Source organism: Coffea eugenioides, chromosome 11, assembly GCF_003713205.1.
Source record: "Coffea eugenioides isolate CCC68of chromosome 11, Ceug_1.0, whole genome shotgun sequence".
Classification (NCBI taxonomy): Eukaryota; Viridiplantae; Streptophyta; class Magnoliopsida; order Gentianales; family Rubiaceae; genus Coffea; species Coffea eugenioides.
Genome location: NC_040045.1, coordinates 5,685,723 through 5,708,981, shown reverse-complemented (window position 1 = coordinate 5,708,981; position 23,259 = coordinate 5,685,723). Strand labels below are relative to the sequence as shown.

Sequence of the window (23,259 nt, the reverse complement as noted above, 5' to 3'; positions counted from 1 at the left end):
GTTTAATTCATTGTTTTGTATCTCTTGAGAACCCAGTTTGTTGTGTATTTAGATAATACTGCTAATTTCAAGATACTTAGTTAAGCAATCAATGATAGGCATTCAGTATAAAATAAATGCTATTGAACTTACGATATTCATTTTTTTTTGGCAACAATAATATTTATATAATCTAATAGGGAAATTTGCCAAATTAGTCCCTAACATTTTCACAAAACACTTTTTTAGTCCCTAACATTTAAAATCATTCAGGATAGTTCCTAACATATAAATTATGAGCCAGTTTGGTCCTAATGCTCGTATTTGCTCTTTTTTCCGGCTAAAAATAGTACACCGGCTTAATTTCAAGGGCAAAATCGGAAAAATTCGTTAATCCATAATTTTGCAGCTCTCAAACTCTTCCACCGCTTCTTCAATTGATTCTCAACCTACTGCTACTAGGATGGAGAATTAACAAGAAAAATTGAATGAAAAGACAGAAATAACGAGACACCAAAAAGAAGTTTCAAGAAATATCAAAGCCACCAAGAAAAAGTTTCAATCTCGAACAGAAGATTAATGGGAAATCTACTAACCTGGCTAGAGGCTATGACAACAAGGTCAATCATGAGTTGTCCAGAAAGAGGACATCTAAATTCCAGAGGTGGAAAATTAAGCAAAAGGCTTTGTGGGTTGGAAAGCTTCAGCTTCAATTCTTTCAAACAAGACAGAGCTTGCATCTGTCACAATCAGCGGCTTCCAATGCATAATCATCTTCTTCCACAATACTCTGTACCAATATCTGCAGTTCCCTCATATTGATTGCTCAAATTTGGTAAGAAAGCTGTTGGAGCATTTTGGCAAGTCCACAGGCTATCTTTGCTTGAACGGAGCCCATATTCCTCCGTCTCTATTCAGCCATTGACCCAATCTCTTCTTCTGCTTCTGACTTCGTAAAATCATCCATCCTTGCTCCTCTTAACCAAGGAATCAGCAACATGGGTTCTCTCAGGCAGCTATGGTTATTGAGAAGAAGACCCTTTTCAGTTTGGAAATCTCTGAATTCGATATCAATTTCAACAAAGAACTTATTTTTATCTTCTTATTTGGCAAATAATTCTCTGCACCTTCTTAAACCCACAAAGCCTTTGGAAAGCTTCAGCAAAAAGGTGAGAATCAATTGAAGAAGTAGTGGAAGAGTTTGAGTGCTGCAAAATTATGGTAACGAATTTTTCCGATTTTGCCCTTGAAATTATGCCGGTGTACTATTTTTAGCCGGAAAAAAGAGCAAATATGAGCATTAGGACCAAACTGGCTCATAATTTATATGTTAGGAACTATTCTGGCTGATTTTAAATGTTAGGGACTAAAAAAGTGTTTTGTGAAAATGTTAAGGACCAATTTGACAAATTTTCCAATCTAATATATCATATTCTATAGGGAGGAAAGCCTAAAGAAAGTGTGTAACAGGTTAGCACGCATGCAGATTTGACTAGATCATAGGGGCGTTCTAACACTTCTTTTAGATTTTTTTCACAGCAGCAGGTAGTGTTCGAACCCCAACTTACAATCCAAATACAATCCAAACAGTAACTCAATCCCTCTTTGGTGGCTAAAGCTCAGTGGCTACTTACGATATTCATGCTGGATAGAAACTTGCTTCCAATTTCCTTCGGCAGAAGCGAATGGTATTGGCAAGTTTTAGTTTCATCCGTGAAGTGGGCCTCTCGTCGTAATAGCACCACAGACACATAGCAGGGGAAGGATTAAAAAGGAAGAAAAGTAACTTTTTTTGTTCTCTTTTTGGCCAGAAATGCCCAATTCACACTATTTTTGACTGCCATTGGTGGCAAAGTGTTTTGCATAAATGGTGTATGTGAGTGTTTCCTGGAAAACTTTTTCTCCGACGTCTCGGCTGAACCACTCATATGCTTGGGTTCTCAAATTAGGAGCTGTTTAAGGTTAAAACCGCTATTGGTGGATATGAGGCAAGGACGGTCATCAGAAGGACCGTCCCTGAGCAGTTCCCTCACAGGCTCTAATAAGAGGCGCTCATGCATCTACGTTGATAGAGATAAAATGCTCCCGTTTTACTTAGTAAGCATGAAAAATTTTTTTTTTAAAAAACTTGCCTTAGCCTAATAGCTTCCGCTACCGTCAAAACTTTGTTTCAAAAAAATCCCACCCAAATTGATTGGGCATGACAATTCATTAAAACTCAAAACCTAAAACTCTCCCTCCAAAAATCAATCTCTTACTTTCCATCCAAAAATTGTCAATATAACTCCATAGCTCCAAAACCAGGGCAAAATAACATTCAAGAACAAGAAAGTTACAAACGAGGAGTGCCAATGAAGAGCCATGGAAATGTACCATCACCCATCAATTATTACACTGAGGAGAAGGAAGAACTACTTGCTGAAGGAAAAGGTATTGGAGATCTGATAATAGAAGGTGGTGGGATCTGAGACAGTGAAACACCCAATTACATCCACATAAACCCTTCAGGTAATAATGTTGCAAACCAATGACTTAATTTCCATTTTTTGGTGAATGGTATCCATCTATTTTTTGTGGAAACCCTTTGAATAGTAGAAGTTAAATTAGATGATGGACTACACAAGGGAAGAGGGTAAAGAAAAATTTTGCACGCCAAATGTTTGCAAAATAGAAAAAAGAACTTTCAAACCAATTAGTAGAAAGAGCTATTACTAGGGGATATGCAGGGGTATCTGTCTACAATAATAACAACAGATCAACAATATAGTCAAGGTTTCAGGCAGATAAAAGAAGCAAAAATTTTCAAGTTAGTAAAATAGGAAGTACAGATAGAATAATGGTGAAGACAGAATTATTGGGTGTTTGTTTGGGAGATTACAACGAAATAAAATAGGAAGTACATTAAGAATAATAGTAAGCAAAGTGAATGATTAAGATGAATTATAAGATGTTCCAGTGAGTATGCCTTTACATCAATGTTGGATAGCAAAATAATATTTGTCATTAACTGGTGATAGTGGAAAGACACTTTCATGCAGTTGTAAATTAATAACCACTTACACCAAAATGTTAAATCTACTTAAATAAGTCACAGTAGAGAAAAAAAGAAGGAATAGAGGCCAACAAAATAGGGAAGTGCACACATTATTAACCATTAATGAGTGGTATCTCACGTTTGAAGATTAGTACTTATTCATATAACAATTGTCTAGCAATTGAAGTGAATTACTTCAAACTTAATTGGTATGAGTATTTGAAATAATTTATATATATATATTAGGTTGAATGTACATACTGTTCAGTATGCCTTATGTAGTGCAAAACTATAATTATAAGATGCCTTAGTAGTGTGTCTGTACATCATATTAGATAACTATTATTTTTTATGAATAAACAGTGACTGTGGAGAAATACTTTCATATAGTTGTAAATTAGTAATCAATTAACATAATACCCCTGTTAAAGAAAGGTGTGAAGGTTTGACAATAAAGGAAAAAAAATAAAAGGAAATGCACGCATCAAATATTAATGGTGGTCCCTGTTTGCACAATAGCAGTATAGCAATTGAAGTGGATTGCTTCAAAGTTGATTGGTATTAATATAAAATCTAATTTTTATGTGTTAGGCTGAATGTACATATTGTTCAATATGCCTTACTTACTGGTAGAAAATGGTTACAAGATGTCTTAGTTAATATTCCTGTACATCATATTGGATAAGTATTATTATTGGTGAACAATTAGTGACAATCGACAAATACTTTTATATGGTTGTAATTCAGCAATGAAGTAATAGGATGATGTTAAAGCAAGATCTAAGGGATTTATAATGAAAGGAAAAGAAATAAAAGGAAGAGAAGCGAGGTGAAGTGCACACACTATTAATTTGACAATTTATTATTGCATGTTGTAACTTGGTACCTATTTGTACATTCCTAGTCTATGGGATTAAACTTGATTGGATAAGTATAGGTTGTAATATGTATGTATTAGGCTAAATGTACTCAATGTTCAGTATGCCTTACTCAGATTTGAATCTAGTATATAATATTTAGTTGTGATTTTATAACGTCATATGAATGCTACGAAAAAAAGGAAGCGGGGCTGGGACAGTTGATAGAGATCAACCGTCCCGTCCCTGAACGATGTAATATTTTTTGAATATTTTGTAATTCTATGTAAACGTCTAGTACATCCTTACAACAAAAGTGCGATATTTTATTATTGTTTATATGGGTTCCATATGTAATAATTATGTCTCTGATGTTAAGTTTTACAAGTAGTTCACGTAGAGTTATGCTTTGTTTAAAAAATATTACTTCGTTCAGAACAGTTGTATTGAACAAAGAAAATAACCTTTATAATTTGTATGAGCAGTGGCAAGATAGCACGAAAAAAGACAAAGAAGAATCCAAATGAAAAGGAAGAAATATAAATAGGGGAAACTACTGAACTGGCAGAACCAATCCCATCATTTATAATTAGAAAGGAAAAGAAAAAACCAACTTGAGAAGAAGGAATAGAGCAAGCGAAACTCAACTAATAGCATTGCATAACTCTTTTACCTTCCTTTTATAGATTTTTGTTATCACAACATTTGTAAACTTTCAATTTCGATTTATACAAAATGTTGTGTAGTGAAAGGTAAAATTTCTTGTAGATATCATTGTAATCATCATAAATTTTTATTCAATTTGTAGATTTGTTTGAAACATTCTATATATCTATTATAATTGTTGTACATATTGTTATAACTGGTCACGTTGCAAAAGCAACCATTCCTAAAGATTATGTGCATTTTGCACATGACGTAACTTTGTTTGCACATGATATTACTTACTTTCAACAACATGTAACTCTAGAACAAATTTTTGTGGATCCCACACATGTTGTTAAAAACGAGATACAAGATGAAATTTGAACCTTAATGCAATTTTATCATTTAAGGGTAATCACAATACTTTTGGTAAAACATGATAGTGCTAACAATTGCTATTAAATTTCAATCCAAAAATAATCAAAAAAGCTCAAAAAGGTTCAGTCAAATTTGAATAATGTTTGCAGATAAAATGGGTTAAAAAAATTGACAAGCATACATATGTTGTATAATGAGGTAGATAATCGAAACTTCATAACAAATTTTAATACCTAAAAAATGTTTTATTTGACTTACTATATTCACGTGCAAAGCATGTGAAGTATTACTAGCTGAAAAATGGGAGAAATTATCGAGAAAGCTTATTCCTACTATACTTGGACATAAGCAAGAATTAAGGAGCAATCAATATGAAGGCTAGGACATCAAAGATTGAGAAGTTTTCCTTATTCTATTCTTCAGTATTGTATTTGTTGTTTGAATTCTTAGAGTTATCAATGGTTTTATCTATATCCACGTTGAACTAAGTTGTTTCTTGGGTTTGAGTTTTGCGAAGGAATTTTGATTATTTGTCCTAGTTAAATTCTTGATTTTTGCCTTTATTTATCTATTTTGTTTAATTACATGTTTGTTTTTGATCATCATAGACATGCTTTTGGGGCTCATATTGAAATAAAAGGGATATATAACCATACACTAAATAGATAAACATACTTAACCTAAACATGAGTGTAGTTTAGAATTTACATGACATAATTAAATCACGTAAATTATTCAATTGAATACTTGTGATCTCGAGAGAGAGAGAGAGAGAGACTTAATTGGGTATAATTTAAATGTATCGAGAGATAATCTAAAATAGTTGTGTATGATATGTTGTTGACATGTTAAGAAAATAACTAGATAATTAATTCAAACATTGGATCAAAATTTGAAACCCTAGTCCCTGACCCATTGTTTTCTTAACTTTCTTTTATTTGACTTGATTATTTATTTTATTTCTTAATTATAGATTAAAACTCTTGAATTTGAATTTTATTGCTTTCTTTACATAATAATTAAAGTAGGTAAAATTAGTTCCCCCTTGTGGGTTCGATCCCTAGAATATTTCAATTGATTTATTACAATGATCGACTCTATACACTTACAAAAATAGTCAATCGAGTTTTTGATGCCATTGTCCGGACAATGCTTAATTTTATTACTCCCTCCGTCCCACTTTGATAGTCCTGTTTCTTTTTTCACACAGTTTAAGAAAAAGTAGTTAACTTTGTTGGAAAAGTAAATTTAGATTGCTATTTTCCTAAAATACCCTCACATTAAATAGATTACAACTTTATGGGAACTTGAATTGATGGTAAAAAAAGAATCAACTCTCATTAAATGGGGTAGGTTTATAGTAACAAAAACTTACATTGAATAAGGGTATTTTAGGAAAATTAAAATACAATTACATTCTTCAATTGGAAAGTGGACTACAATTTGGGACAGACGAAAAAGGAAAACAGGACTATCACAGTGGGACGGAGGGAGTATTTTAGTTATTATTTGCGTCTATCTTTAGTTCATTAGTTTCAGTTTACTCGTTGTCTTGTAGTTACCATATGGATTGCTTTTTTGAGCAGGATATCAACAAAATATCTTCAAGAAAGATGCCCAAGTTTCAATCACTCGAATGAGGTTTGAAGAGAGCAAAGGCCAAAGAAAACGACTAAAAAGAACATAACAGCATTTGAGGTAAAAAGAGAGCAATTTCAAAAAAATTAAATCAAAATGATAAAATAAAACTTATGTTTTCCTTCACCATTTGTCTTTCATGGTGGCCATTTTTTCTCCCTGTTGAAGAAGAAATCTGAGAAAGACAAAAATTAAAAAGAAAAATGGAACAATAAAACACCAAATAGGTACAAAAAAAGTAAATAAATATCTAAAAGCTAGCTAATAATCAATTATTCATCATCTCAGGTCACTTTAAAAGTTTGTCTTCTAGTTAGAGAGATTCAAGGACAAAAAGTCACTAATAAACCTAAAATGAAACGTAGACATTAATCATGGAAAAAAGTGAAAGAAGAATACCATATTTGTATGCTAGAAATTCACCTCAGATAGTATAGATGAAATATTGAGCTTCCCCTTCCTCATTCTTTAAGGAAGGGACACAAAGAAGGGAAAGAAATTTTTGTTGCTTTTAGCCAAGGAAATATTAAAAAAATGGCAGAAAAACAAAAGAAATCAACCATAATTACTCGAGGGAGGGAGGGAGGAAGAGAGATGAAGAATAGGAGGGAGAAATGGGAGAAACTGACAGAGGGAGGGGAGGAAGATTATCGGATTCTAAACAACTCCTCAGAAGAAAAAAATTTGGACCGTCCAATTGAAATTGAGATTACAACCTCTTACAAGTATGATCAAACACTAAAAATTGAGGGGAGAGCTCTAAGTCTCTCGCAGACGCAATTGTCTAGAGGACAACAATAATAGGAATGATGCATTTTGAAAGAAAGAGAGAACCGGGACCCGGGGAGAGAGGGGACAAAAAATGCCAAAATTGTTTAGGGTTGACAGTTCACCAGCACAACGTCTTTTAATTTACCAAAGGGTAAAAAAAAGCTCAAACAATGTAATAGGGAGGAAAACTACTACCAAGTTTTAACTCGATGGCCATCAAAAAAATATTAAATTCCTTTTTGAATTGTATGTCAGGAGTTCAAACTTCATCTATAATAAAAAAAAATAAAAAAGAACTGCCAAAGCACCTCGAATATGTATACCTCCTAAATTAGCTTATAGGAATGTTATTGCTAATTTAAAAAAAAAAAAAGTAACAGGGAGGACAGCAAAGTTCGTCTCACCAACAGCCAATCTCCATCTGCCATATGGGCAGACCATTATCCTGATGTGGCAGGGGCATTCTCTCTCATACTATATGGTTAATAAGTTCCTTTGACTTAGAATGGATTCAATTCCTTCAGTCCCGCAACTCTTTTGGTGTCTGTTGCTCCTCGGTGACTGACTTCACCAGTAAATCAACTTTCTTGAAATTTCTGTAAGTTTTCGTTTTCATCATTTGGCTTTGTGTTTTGTATAATTTTTAAGTCCTTAAAGTAAATTAGAACTGGGATACATGTGTTTGGAATCTTGAATGCGTTTGGATGTGCACAATTTGGCAGTAAAAGCTTGTATTTTGCATGCATATCACGCATTTGATGAAAGACCTGAATGATGAACTTGATTTCAGATGGATTGTTATTGGTTGTTCAGCTAAGCAAAAACTTTAATCTACTTACTGCATCATTTTCTTTCTAATATCTGAGGGAATGAAGCTTGAAATTAATTTTTACGTGGGCATTTTAGTTATGTAGATCAATAGAAATGTGATAATGGAGTGATAAAATCACTAGACATATCAAAACGTGAACATGAATTTAACTTGAACTCGTTGTCCAATTATCTAAGTACCATTTCATCCCACATGTACATTTCAACGAAAGAAAGTGATAAAGTAAAATTTTATGAAAAGAAACCATCCAAAGGAGACGATGTTTAAGTGTATATATGCCGGTTTTTGGGCACTGTTAATTTGGCTTCTCTCCTCCAAAGTTAAACTCAACATCTTTTTAGCTCCCCGTAACAACCAAGACAATACTGTTTAGTTGTTTGGGTTTAATGGTAGAAGTTGGTTTTTAAGAGTAAATGTGCATTCTGCACTCGACAAAAATGAAGCTATGATAATGCCTGCATATTCTATACAAAAGCATCACATTCATATCTCAAAGAAAAAAATTTTGATAAAGCACTTTGTCCTGATTTTTTTTCTTTTCCTCTTTTTAGGCTTTTGGGTGCTGTGAATGCTACTTTAGTTGTAAATAAACCTTCTTGCAGTTGTCTTAAGACCCATTTTCTTAGGCTTTCCATGTCTACCTCCTATGGAGCGACTAAAGAACTATTGCACTGCATTACAACTATTGTAATTCCACATTGGGAGTTGTGTATTAAGGACTCAAATGTGTCAATGCTGAAGTCTAGTTGCCTCTCGCAGAAATTTTTGGTGTCACGTGGGTTGTGCACAAAATTTGATTGTAGAAGTAGAGGAACTACCATTGTCCTGTCAATGTCAAGCAGTAGTCGTGATGAAAAAGCCAAAGATAATACTGACGGACTTACATATAAGGATGCTGGTGTTCACATTGATGTTGGATCTGAGCTTGTTAGGAGAATGGCCAAGATGACACCTGGAATTGGAGGATTTAGAGAGTAATATCCTTTAGGTATGGTTCCATTGAATATTCTTTTTGTTCTTGTTCTTTAGTTTTTAATTCAACTGGTATCTAGGCACATACAAGTTAACAAAAATAATATCTAATATATTGTAAACAGATTGTGGATGTCATTAGGGTGTGAGTCATTTGGTTATTTTGACTCTTGCATGGACATCATTCCTGTCAACAGGTATCTTGGGAGGAAAACATCTAGTCACCGTATTATGAGTGACCAACTAGTATTTATAGGAGTATAAACCTAACCGACTATTTACAAGAATACCCTTACTAATATATTATCTACAAGAATACTAATATTCTCTTAACACTCCCCCTCAAGTTGGAGCATATATATCATAAGCACCCAACTTGTTACAAAGGTATTTCACCCTAGAGCCCCCTAAACTCTTGGTAAACAAATCAGCCAATTGATCTGCAGACGGTACATGAGATGTCTTGATGACTCCATCAAGTAATTTCTCTCGAATGAAATGACAATCAACTTCAATATGTTTTGTCCTTTCATGAAACACTGGATTAGACGCAATATGGACAGCCGCCTGATTATCACACACTAAATTCATAGGCTGTTTATACTCAAACCCAATTTCAAGTAACATGCTTTTTAACCAAACCAACTCACACACAGTGTGAGCCATAGCACGGTATTCAGATTCTGCACTTGATCTGGAGACAACTGTTTGCTTCTTACTCTTCCACGACACTAAATTACCACCAACAAACACACAATATCCTGTGCTCGATCTTCGATCTGAGGCAGAACTGGCCCAATCTGCATCACTATATCCTTCAATATCAGTGTGTCCATGATTTTGATACAGCAACCCTTTTCCAGGAGCACCCTTAAGATACCTGAGAATCCGTATAACAGCATCCCAATGACTAGTACGAGGGGTATCAAGAAATTGACTCACAACACTCACTGCAAACGAAATGTCAGGTCTCGTTACAGTGAGATAATTTAACTTACCCACAAGTCTTCGATATTGCTTAGGATCATCAAGTAATGTTCCTTGATCTCTTGCTAATTTCACATTGGGATCCATAGGAGTATCCATAAGTCGGCAACCAAACATCCCAACTTCACTCAACATATCAAGTACATATTTCCTTTGACATAAATAAATCCCATATTTAGACCGAGCTACCTCAATACCCAGAAAATACTGTAAATGACCTAAATCCTTTGTCTGAAAGTTTGCCTGCAGATTGGATTTAAGTTTCTGGATCCCCACAACATCATCACCTGTAATCACAATATCATCCACATAAACAACTAATAAAATTTTACCAGCATTAGAATGCCCATAAAATACAGAGTGATCTACTCCATATCTCGTCAGACCGAACTCCATGACCACACTACTAAACCGGCCAAACCAAGCCCTTGGAGACTGTTTCAATCCATATAAGGATTTTTTCAAACGACAAACCAACTGCGAATTCTCTCCCTGAACAACAAATCCAGGAGGTTGTTCCATATATACCTCTTCTTCCAAATCTCCATGCAGAAATGCATTTTTCACATCCAACTGATGCAATGGCCAATTGTAAGTTGCTGCCAAAGAGATAAGAAGGCGAACCGAGGTAATCTTTGCAACAGGAGAAAATGTTTCTAAGTAGTCTACTCCATACACCTGAGTAAATTCTCGAGCTACCAGACGAGCCTTCAATCTATCAATAGAACCATTAGGCTGCACCTTTATAGTGTACACCCATTTACAACCAACAACAGGCTTACCTGAAGGACGAGGGACAAGATCCCAAGTACTATTTTGTTCCAAAGCAGACATCTCTTCTTGCATAGCTAATCTCCAACCAGGATGATTAAGAGCATAGGTAATAGACTTAGGAATGGAGATAGAATCAAGGGAAGCAACAAAAGAAGAATATGACATAGAGAGACGAGAATAAGACACAAAATTAGAAATAGGATAGGAAGTACAATGTCTCTTACCTTTGCGTAAAGCAATAGGAAGATCTAACTCAGAGGAGGGCGTCATACCTGAATTTGAAGATTGAGAGTTAATTGGTGAAGTGCGTGGCATATCAGGAACTTTCTCAACCATGGAACGACGAGAGTAAACTTGAAGATGAGGACGAGATAATCGAGCTATGGAATCTGGTGGACTAGATAACTCAGGTAATAAAGGGGAAGGGACTGGTAAAACAGGAGAAGAAAAAGAGGGACACTGGTCTAACTCACAAGGCATACTGTGTTTGATAAAATATGGAGTAGATTCAAAGAAAGTAACATCAGCACAAGTAAAAAATCGATTTAAAACTGGACTGTAACATCTATACCCTTTTTGCGCTCGTGCGTATCCTAAGAAAATACACTTAATAGCACGAGAATCTAATTTATCCACCCCGGGAGTAAGCTGATGAACAAAGCACACACATCCAAAAATACGAGGAGGTAATTTAAACACAGGTTCATGAGGAAAAAGAATGGAGTGAGGTAATTGACCTCCAAGAATATTAGATGGCATGCGATTAATTAAATAACATGCAGTTAGAACTGCATCACTCCAAAATTGTTTGGGCACATTCATGTGCAACAACAGTGTTCGAGCAATTTCGATTAAATGTCCAATTTTTCTTTCAGCAACTCCATTCTGTTGTGGAGTGTGAGGACAAGAGGACTGATGAATAATACCAGACTTACTCATAAAGGTATTAAAAGGAGTGAAAAAATATTCTTTCGCATTATCACTGCGAAGTATACGTACCGGCACACCAAATTGATTCTTTATTTCTGCAACAAATGCACAAAAAATGGAATATAGTTCTGAACGATCTTTCATTAAATAAAGCCAGGTAACTCTTGAAAAATCATCAACAAAGATTACAAAATATTTAAAACCTAACTTTGAAGTGACTCGACTAGGACCCCAAACATCAGAATGAACTAACAAAAACGGTTCAGAAACCCGTTTATTGACTCTAGGAGCAAAAGAAACACGATGATGCTTTCCTAACTGACAAGACTCACATTCTAACGAAGATAATTGACTCAGAGTAGGAACCAACTTTTTCAAATTTTGTAAAGATGGATGACCTAAACGACAGTGAATTTCAAGAGGAGAAACAGTAGCAGGACATGCTATCGGACCATTGAAGTTGAGAAAGTAAAGACCATTATGCTCATGCCCTCCACCAATCGTCCTCTTTGTCTTCAAATCCTGAATGACAACAGAATCAGGAGAGAAAGTAACTGTACACTGTAGAAATTTAGTGAGCTTACTAACAGACATTAGATTAAAGGGCAAATTGGGTACGTAAAGAACAGAAGACAGCGGAAGTGATTGATTAATTTCTACAGTGCCTAGTCCTTTAACTTTAGTGGTAGATCCATCAGCTAAAGTAACATGAGGAAAGGGAGTAGATTCTTGAAAATTAGAAAAAATTTTAGAGGTACCTGACATATGATCAGTAGCCCCGGAGTCAATAATCCATGAGTCATTACCTTTTTGTGCTAAAGAAGCAGAGGGAAGAGATGCGTGATTTGTAGCTTGGTACTGTAGGAATTTAACATAATCTTCCTCAGATATAGTAACAGTCTTCTGGGACCCATGTGCTGAAAAACTCGATTCAATGTGGTCATTGGTAACCGCATTAACAAACCTTTCAACCATGGCGAATGGCACGTCAAACTAAAAAAAAGGTCAAAACTCGAGATGAACAGCGCGTGAACAGTGAACAGCGCCGCGTGAACAGTGTCGCATGAACAGTATGCGATGAACAGTGAATAGTCGCGATGAACAGTATCGCGTGAACAGTCACGATGACCAAAACTTTTGCTAGATGTTTAACCCTAACCCTAGGACTTTTGCTCTGATACCATGTCAACAGGTATCTTGGGAGGAAAACATCTAGTCACCGTATTATGAGTGACCAACTAGTATTTATAGGAGTACAAACCTAACCGACTATTTACAAGAATACCCTTACTAATATATTATCTACAAGAATACTAATATTCTCCTAACAATTCCAGATTGCTCCATTTTCCATTTTCTATTTGAATTAAGGAAATGTTGCCATTTGAGAGCTTCAATTTGTCATACTATGGATATTGACAATATTTAGCTATAATTGCTGTCTTTTTTTGCTTAATTTAGTCTACATCAATACTTATATATGGTTGATGAATTTTTAGTTGACTGGTTATAAGAAGAAGATAGGATTGGAATCATACACAATACTCTGGTCTTTGGCATTCGTGGAAATATTTGGTCATTAGTTTAGTTCGATGATTAGTAATTTAGCCTCATAAACTGAGTGAGATGTAGACCAGATTTCGCTGTCTTTTCACAAACTATCTTCCCAGAATGTGGAAAAAGTACGGAATGCTGTTAGGGATACTAATGGTGTTGTTTTTCTTTGCAAGTGTATCCTGATTAATTGATTCTTTGCTTCTATGTCATAGTGTGTTCTAATGTGTATGTTAAGCATGGTGAGTGATGGTGTCTTTATGGCTGAATGATAATAAAAATCTCATTGGTTGATGATCTATATTTTGATTCCGTCATTGAATCCTTAGTGTGTTGAGAAATGTTATCTTTGTAGTGATTTGCCAGAGAGATAAGGTTAAATGACCAAGTTCTTAGAAGTAGCTGAGACATCCAATTTGGAAACGGAAAATATTGCTGCTGGAGTACTGTACCTTTTTCTCTCCTTCCCGAAAATGGTTCTTGTTTCTTGCTAGGAAAAAAAATCAGCAACGACCATTGCTTTGCACGTGTGTCTGGCCTCTTTTTCTATTTTGAAGGTAGGGATAATTCCCAAATAGCCCTTTTACATTTCTTATAATTTATTGTTCTAGATAAGGATGCATAGTCTGTGATCCTCTCCAAATCAAGTGAGTATTCTGTCTACTTATTAGCTTAGCAGAATATGATTGGATTTCTCCTCAAATAGGGCTTGCTCTGGGCTGGGATGACTGAAAATGGATTGGTCTATGAATGAGAAAAGATAGATTATGTCTCAGGTTCGATTCTTTCTTAAAGATCAATCAGCTGATTGACCTAGCTTACCTGCAACAAAATTCAAGTACAAGTCTAGCCTTTAATATGGGGATGAGAATGGTTTTAGTTGTTGACAAGGAGGCTGCAATCAGAATACTAAGGGTTGGAGAGGGACAAATTCAATGCATTGCATCGGTGAGGTAGTGAGTGGTGAGAGAGTGAGCTACCAATAATATGTGGATGATATGCTATAGAACTACAGCAGGAAGAGTTTTTTTACTTTTCCCAGGCAGATGGTTCACAAGTTTAGATTTTCATACAATTGCCTTGAATTTTTTTGGCTCAATTGTAAGCATTGTATTAGTTAGTGCTTGAGTTATGAACACCACCGCTTTTGTAACTTTTGTTGCGCTTGATGTCCACTTTTTTCCTATTGAGAATTCAGATTAAGCATATTGGCATATTTGATGCTATTGTATTCGTGATTGGGTTATTAAAAAAAATGGATGCACATACCAGTACTATATTTAAGGATGGTACGAGTACATACCTGTACTGTAAATACACACTTCTTTCTTGTATCAATACAAAAAGTAAAAAATAATTCAATGTCATAAAATGTCTGAAAAGATGTTCTTGAGTTATCAAGACCAAAAAATGCCTTTTATCAACAGATTCAATTTATTGACTTCTGTAGAGTATTCTTCAGGTTCCAAACTTTAGGCTGCATTTGGCTTGTCAGCTTATCTTTGTTTGTGGTTTCTTCTTTTCCTTCTAATGTTTGAAGCCAGGATGTACTCCTGTTTCTTGGGCTATGATGTTTTGTTTTTGCATGTAGTAGTAGGATGGCAACTTGTGCTTTGTTTAAGACGTTTTGTTTCTGCATGATTATTTACTAAACATGCTTGGCAGCTCCTGAAAACATTAGCATGCTGAAGAAATTAAGCTAAACACTTGAGTATAATCATGAAAAACTACAATCTGCTTATCCTCCCTGCAGATTTCTTTTTCTGTTTATACAGCTCCAAATAAATGTTAATTGAAGAACCAATCATGCATTGTTACTCAGAATATCAGGTTTCTTATTCACATCCAATAATATTAAAGGTACAGAATGAAAGTAATCAGAAAACAACAAGAAATTCCAAGTAAATGTCCAATTTCCAATTTGCAAGTAACCAATTTTCAGAACAGGTCCAAAACTCTCTCATCTGATGTTGGCAGACGACCTCATCTTATTTCAGAAGCTAGTGTTGAACAAGCTAAAGTTATAGCTAACGTAATGCAAAAGTTTTGTAATATGTCTGGGCAGAAAATTAATGTGGCTAAATTCAATTTGTTTTGTTCTAAGAACATATCCAGAAGGATAGTAAAGAAAATTAGCACACAAATAGGGATGAGGATACCACATGACCTGGGGCAATATTTGGGAATGCCAATACTTCATAATAGGGTGTCCAAAGACATGTTTTCAGGTTTATTAAAGTTCAAGGGAAACTTGTAGGCTGGAAGAAGAAGTGTTTATCGTATGCAGTGAAAGTGACTTTGATTAAGACATTGTTATCAGCACTCCCAACTTGCATGATGCAGACAGTGGCAATTCCTACTTATTGGATGAGTTGGAGAAATGCATGAGGAACTTCCTATGGAATGGAACGAAGGACAGCAGAGGTATGCACCACATAGGCTGGAGAATTGTAACCCAAACTAGAGGCAAGGGGGGTTTAGGAATACTGAGATTAAAGGAAGCGAATAAAGCTTTAATTGCAAAATTCAACTGGAGATACCACGAACAAAAGGGAGCATTATGGACAGAGGTCCTTAGAAGTAAATATAGTAGTGAAGAGGAATTCCAAAGGTTTAAAACACCTTCCAAAACAGGCGCTTCACCAGTTTGGAGAAGCTTGAGGGTTGGAAATGAAGTGGTAAGTAAAGGTTTGAAATGGAGGTCGGGAAATAGCGAGCGTATTCGCTTATGGGAAGATTACTGGGTGGGGAATTCATCTTTAAAGGATGATGTGCTGAAAGAGTTGCCAGAGGAAGCGACAGACAGGACAGTAAGTCAGTATTGGGATTAACACAAGGGGCTGGAATTAGAATGGGTTTTCATAATACTTACTGCAAAAGCGCTTGTTAGAAATCAGAGCTTTGTGTGTAAATCCAGAGAGCAGAATTGTGATGTAGTGTGCTAGGGATATGAGGTGAATGGGAGGTTCTCAACTCGGTCAGTATATGAGGCGGAGTGCTCAGATCCTTTTGGAAGTGAAAGTATGGATCGAGGTTGGGATAAAATTTGGCATTAGAAAGGACCTAGTAGATGGCAATTTTTGTTATGGTCAATTTGGCATGGAAGGTTGATCACTAATGCCGAGAAATTCAGAAGGCACCTTCGCATCGATGGAAAATGCCCTATTTGCAAGCAAGTGAGAGAATCGATATTGCATGCTCTAGGGGATTGTTCTAGAGTACAGAGGATTTGGAAAAATCTAGTTCACCCAAGTAGATGGGAAGAGTTTATGAACACTAATCATAAGGAATGGCTGGACTGGAATTTGAGAATGGTTAAGGTGGGAGTCCATGGTGATATATGCTAGCAATTCATTTTCCAAGAGATGGTGTACTCAGTTTGGAAAACGAGGAATGAGTTCAACATAAAGGAGAGGAGTCAAGGTTGAAGATCTCAGCTAATCAGATTGTGGTTCAGGCGAGACAAGCACGGATAGCACTACTAAAAGGAATAGATATAAATAGGAAAGATTGGCGCTTCATTCACTAGAAGAAACCTCCAAAGGGCTAGACCAAATTAAATGTAGATGGGGCGTCAGCAGGCAATCTTAGGGTGGCTGGAGTAGGAGGAATTATGAGAGATGAGTTTGGTATATGGAAGGGAGGATTTGAAGTGAATTTGGGATCAGCATCAAACATAGCAGCGGAGTTATGGGGAATCATCCATGGACTACAGTTGGCCTGGGAAGCAGGACATAAAAGAGTGATTATAGAAACAAATTCAAAAGCTGCAATTATGCTTCTAAACAAACCACCTGAATTTAGCCCTCACTCTAATCTGCTGAAATGAATTGAATAGTGGAGACACAAGGAATGTGAGGTAAGGATATCGCATATTTGGCGAGAAAGGAACAACAATGTGAATTGCTTAGCTAAAGACAGCCTCAACAAGGAGCCAGGGATGTATATTGCTCAAGGAGTCCACCAGACATAGTTAGGAGATGGATGAATTTGGATATCTTGGGCCCCCGGTTTATTATCTATGCATTGAGCTACTTAGCTCTCCTTTGTAACTGAAAAAAAAAAAAATAAGGAGAATGTCAAACAATTAGTCATCAGAACAACCAAATATCCTTCCCTGGTATCTTTGGCTTTTCTGATTCTTGTAGCTTTCTTGTGCGTCATTCAAGGATAGGAAACCCCAGGCTTTCACTAAAATAACTAGCACCTAGAGTTCTAAAGCCGAAAGCGTACTTGACATGCTTGATAGACTGATCTTTAGGATTGTAGACGCAAAGTATGCCAGTATCCTAGACTAAAAATTCACCCTTTGCAAATATGATACTGCAGCTGTCAAAGGTCCAGCGAAAATGTCATGCGAAATACTTAGTATTTTAGTCCAAGATGCTCTGCTCTCACCATTTTTCTTCGTAAACCATACTTCTTTCGAATCACTGCGATATATTCATAAATCAAGCAAAGCTTCCCCTCAAGAGTTCCCAGATTTGTGAATGAATAATCAACATTTGGTCGATCCACCTCTCCAAATGTCTCTGTTGCTAGATCAAATGATATGATAGGTCTAAAATCTGCTAGATTCGATCCAAGCTTCCCATTCGCAAATACCCCATCACCTAAGTGCCAATCGACATGAAAATCCACGACACTCCTCTAAGATTTAGCCTTGACCCTAAAACTTTAGACTCGCCGCGCTAGCTATAATCATATATCCTTGCAAGTACTTTATAATCATCATTCGATTCATCATACCCAAAACCAAACCTTAGGAGATGACAAGGAAAGCCACTGGAGGTCAATTCAAACCCTAAATCAGACAATTTTTTGCATTTTCTTATAGATGGGTTCCACAAGTACAAATGTGAGTAATTAATAGCTAGGAAAATCGGGCCATTACAAAAAATAAACTTGTGAAAAATTCACCTCAGTGTAAATTTGCTTGAAGGGAAAATAAAGGTAAGGAGCATTAGTAAGGCCGTCTTCTCCATTCAATGAAGAGAACAAACTTTGAGATGCCTGCCACGTTCACCATCCAAGCCGTCAATGAGGAGATGTTTTTTGACATTGTTCAAATTTAGATGGTCTCTAGTAAATTCTTTGCTTGAGATCAAGGATAGCCATGATTTCGAAATGCAATTGAATCTCAATAGGGATTTCACTGGAAGCCTGACCAAAATTTGATGAATAAGTTCACGCTGAATATAAAGCTTGAAGTTTTCTGATTGCTGTGAATCTTGGACTGACAGACTCGGACATGATTGATCAATCATGATTTCGAGCAAAGGGTTTGGTCTCCATGGGTTGGACACTTGGGTTTGATGTTATTGCATGCATGCGGAAGCTGTTTTATAACGTGAGTGGGAAAGAATCGCCTTTCTTTTTGCTGTTAAGCTGAAGGCGTGGTGTGGTTTGTAGCGGATGGGCACTGACAGCTAGCCTTTTGACACCATGCTTGTAACCATATAAGCGAAGGCGTGTTTGATAATGGAAAAAAAATTGATTCTGTGCCTTTTTTGACTTATTAGAAGGGTTGTTTTGAAACGAATAGAATTGGTCCAATAACTTAGTTTTAATTTAAACTATTTCAAAAGATCTTAGTTTTAATTTAAACAATTTCAAAAGATCTTTTCAGAAAAGAGAAAAGTAATTCTAATATAATTTTATCCAAAATGAAAGGCAGACCTAAGTTTTGTAAAGCTAACTTTAACATTCCCCCCCCCCCCCCCCCCCCCAAAAAAAATGGCAATAATTTTGACACCTTATAATTCGTTTTGAATTATAAAGTGCTTACGAAATGAAGCTGCTAATCATCATTGGCTGATTTTTTTTTTCCTCTATCATGTCATTAACACAAAATTTGAGATTAGAAATGAATATTTTGTCTATAGAACTAGTGGTTTCACATACAAACTAGGGTGTTTTAGTACAATTACAAGTTTTGCAATTATTTAATTGTGAATCAATTTAAGATGAGAACCAAATAAATTTCAATTACAGTGTGATAAATTTTACCACCTTATGATTTAATTTTTGAAATAATAGTTAATAATCACTAGCTGATTTTCTAGCTTATCATGCCATTAATAACAAATTCAAGATCGTACAAACGTATTCTCTTTACAAAACCAATGTACAAAAATCAGGCGTTTGTTAAGAATTAGGTAATTTGTGGTAAATTTACACACAAATTTGGTTATGTCTTGTGCACATTTATATTCATTAAAGTGCACATATGTAAGCAGTTTTTTTTTTAAATAATAAAAAAAAGAATTTGAAAATAAGTAGGAGAAGTTAGAGACTTCTTTTCAGCCTTCAAAACCATGCAGGACTACCTTGCCCCCATGTCAATAAAGTGAACGTTTATATTCATGGAACTGCACAATATGATGGACACATTGCGGAAAACAATGTTGAAACAAGCTGCCTTACCTGTCAAACATTTTGCGCATCTTCAATTATTTAAACCTATCAAAGTTCAACAATAAATGATTATAATTTGGATAATAGGTTGAATTTACTAATAAAACCAATAAAAATTGAAAAAATTTCACAAACACCATTAGTAAATGACAACATAACCCAAACCACTGAGTCAGCCCAGGGCCAGGGAAGGACTGTGTCAGGCTGCAAAATTCATGTCCTTAGGCGTAATAAGGGCTCAATTGGGCATTAGTTAGTTTAGTCAGTTGATTAGTCTAAACGATGCCGTTTAGAGTTTATTAAGCACCAACAAACAGTGTCGTTCCAATTAATCAGATAGTTAGGCAGTTAACTCAGCTGATTGTTAGTGTCAGGTTGTTAGAGTTGGTTATATAAGTGGGACCCACATGTAAGGAAGGGGAGGATACGAATGCTGAATTCAATTCCTTCTTCTGATTTCCTTCATTCTTCCCTCTCTTTTCTCTCTCTCTCTCTCTCTCTTGTTCTCTCTTTTCTGTTCTTCCCCAATTTCCTGATTCTTCCTAATCAATTGATCTTGATTTCCAAAATTCCAGAATCATCCTTGAGTTCGTGACAAAGTGGTATCAGAGCAGTGGTCCTTGGAATCTGTACCACAATCAATGGCGGAAAGCACCAGGTTCCGCACCATTGAAGAGTAGGTGAGGAAGCAAGAAGCTAAGCTCCAAGAGCTTGTGGAGTCCTTGCAAGCGTCCAAATCTGAAAACCAGCAGGTCAAGAAGGACTTGAAGATGGAGTTGGAGAAAAACAACAGGCGAATGGAGAACTTGTTATCTGGAATGGAGCAAAATTTCAACCAGATTCTTGAGCAAAAATTCAGTGAGTTGTTACTGAAGATGATGCCTGGAAAGGAGAAGGTAACCGAAGGAGGTAGCAGGATGGTAGATCAGATGCCACTTCTACCAACTCCACCAGCTCATCAAAGGTTATCAGTGGATTGCGAGGCTCAAAGGATTTTCAAGAAGGATTGGGTTAAGTTCCAGCTTCCAAATCCTCCTAAGATTGATCTGCAAATGTTTACTGGAGAGAATCCTAGGGAATGGTTGCGTAAATGTAACAAATACTTTCTGAACTATCAAGTTCCTGATGAGCACAAAGTAGATGTAATTGAGATGTATCTAGAAGGCAAAGCTGACCGATGGTTTCAAGGAGTAAAAATTGAGAAACCTAGGCTTAGTTGGGAAGAATTTGGGGAACTGCTCTGTCGCAGATTTAATGATAGGACTTGTAAGGACATAGTGGAAGAATTTAATAAACTGCAGCAGTTAGGGAATGTTGAAGATTATCAGGAGAAGTTTGAGGAGTTGAAGGCCTTGATGATGATTAAAAATCGAAATCTAGATGAGAATTACTTCATTTTTAGTTTCATTAGTGGCTTGAAGGAGGAAATCAAACCTATGATCAAAATGTTAAAACCTCTGACCCTAACTGAAGCATTTGAACTGTCTCAGTGGCAAGAGTACTCCTTGAAATTGCAGCATAAGAGTTCTAAGGAGAATGTCAAACCTCTAGGAGAAAACAGACTGGGGTTGACAAGAAGCACTACAACAACTCAGGGAGCTACTTCATATAAGATTCCCTTCTACAACAGCCATAAACCTTCTAAGTTGGGAAATTTGTAGGAAGGCACTAAGGATACTAGGAGACTTTCTGCACAAGAAATGCAGTTTAGGAGAACTAATGGACTCTGTTTCAAGTATGGGGACAAATATGAGGTAGGACATCAGTGTAAGGTAGGCCATACGAACTGCATGATACTGGAAGAGGAGGAGGAAGCTACATTTGAAGATGCTCTGGGGGAGCAGGATGAGCAAACTGGGAATCCTGGGCAGACCATGGAACTGTCCTTGAATGCCTTATCTGAGGCATTAAAGAGGAAAACCATCACACTTACAGGGGTCCTGAATGGAGAAGAGGTGTTCATCCTAGTGGACACTGGGAGTTCTGATAGTTTTATCAATAGTGAGCTGGTTATTGGAATGGATATCAAATGCTAGTGGGTGGATCAACCCTTCTTTATTGTCATGGGTAATGGAACTTGTGTCACCAGCAATGCTGTATGCCCTGGTGTGCAGTGGAGTATTAACCAGCACCACTTCAGGTTCAATCTCAAGGCGATGGAACTAGGAGGATGGGATATCATATTAGGTGTAGATTGGATGACACATTTTAGTCCCATTACTTTTGACTTCCAACAACTTAGGATCTCATTGCACCATGAAGGAGGGGAAATTCACCTACATGGACAAGCAGATAATTGTGACATGGACCTGATCAGAGGCAAAGACTTGAGGACCTTTATTGAATACAAAAGGCAGATGTGCCTGGCCATGAGTTCTCAACAGAGTGAAGAGAGCAGATTGGATGCCACACCACTGGAAGTGCACCAATTGCTGCAGGAGTTTGAGGATGTATTCCAAGCACCACAATCACTACCCCCAAGCAGAAGTGTAGACCACGAGATACCCCTTAGACCAGATGCCCAACCCTTCAAACTCAAACCTTATAGATACCCTCATTGTCATAAGGAGGAAATAGAGAGGCAGGTGACTGAAATGCTACAGAAGGGCATTGTCAAACACAGCAATAGTCCCTTTGCCTCTCATGTATTGTTGGTCAAGAAGAAAGAAGGCACCTGGAGATTCTGTGTAGACTACAGAAAGCTGAATGAGCTCACTGTCAAGGACAGATTTCCAATACCCAACGTAGATGAGTTGCTGGATGAATTAACAGGATCTGTATTCAAAACCAAACTGGATTTGACTGCAGGTTACCATCAGATCAGGGTCAAACCACAGGACTCCTTCAAAACAGCTTTTCAGACCCATTGTGGTCGCTTTGAATTTCTGGTAATGCCCTTTGGCCTTACCAATGCTCCTGCAACCTTCCAGTCATTGATGAATCAGGTATTCCAACCTTATTTGAGGAAATTTGTCTTGGTCTTCTTTGATGATATCTTAGTATACAGCCCCACCCTAGAGGATCACATCCAACATTTGAGAATCGTGTTGAATCTACTGAGGGATAATCAACTATTTGTGAAGAAGTCCAAGTGTGCATTTTCTCAGAGGAGGGTAGACTATTTAGGACGTACTATTACTGACAAGGGAGTTAGCATGGATGACTCCAAGGTTAGTAGTATCTTGCAGTGGCCTGTACCACAAACTGTCAAGGAATTAAGGGGGTTCTTAGGATTAACGGGCTACTACAGAAGGTTTGTAAAACATTATGGACAGGTGTGCAAGCCTCTGACTGAACTGCTCAGGAAAGATAGTTTCAGGTGGAATGAAAAGCACAAGCAGCCTTTGAGCACTTGAAGGAGTTGATGTGCTCAGCCCCAGTTCTTACACTACTAGACTTTACAAAGGCATTTGTAGTTGAAACAGATGCCAGTGGGGGTGGTATTGGGGCAGTTCTGATGCAGGAAGGACATCCAATTGCTTTTCTGAGCA

General features: G+C 36.6%; 1 long non-coding RNA gene across 1 annotated transcript; it reads left to right on the top strand.

The window, feature by feature from the left end:
* Window positions 1-13,273: 13,273 nt before the first annotated feature.
* On the top strand, window positions 13,274-14,504 carry LOC113753864. The gene is made up of 2 exons (XR_003465092.1): window positions 13,274-13,908; window positions 14,058-14,504. It is a non-coding gene; the product is annotated as an uncharacterized LOC113753864 (long non-coding RNA).
* Window positions 14,505-23,259: the final 8,755 nt, after the last annotated feature.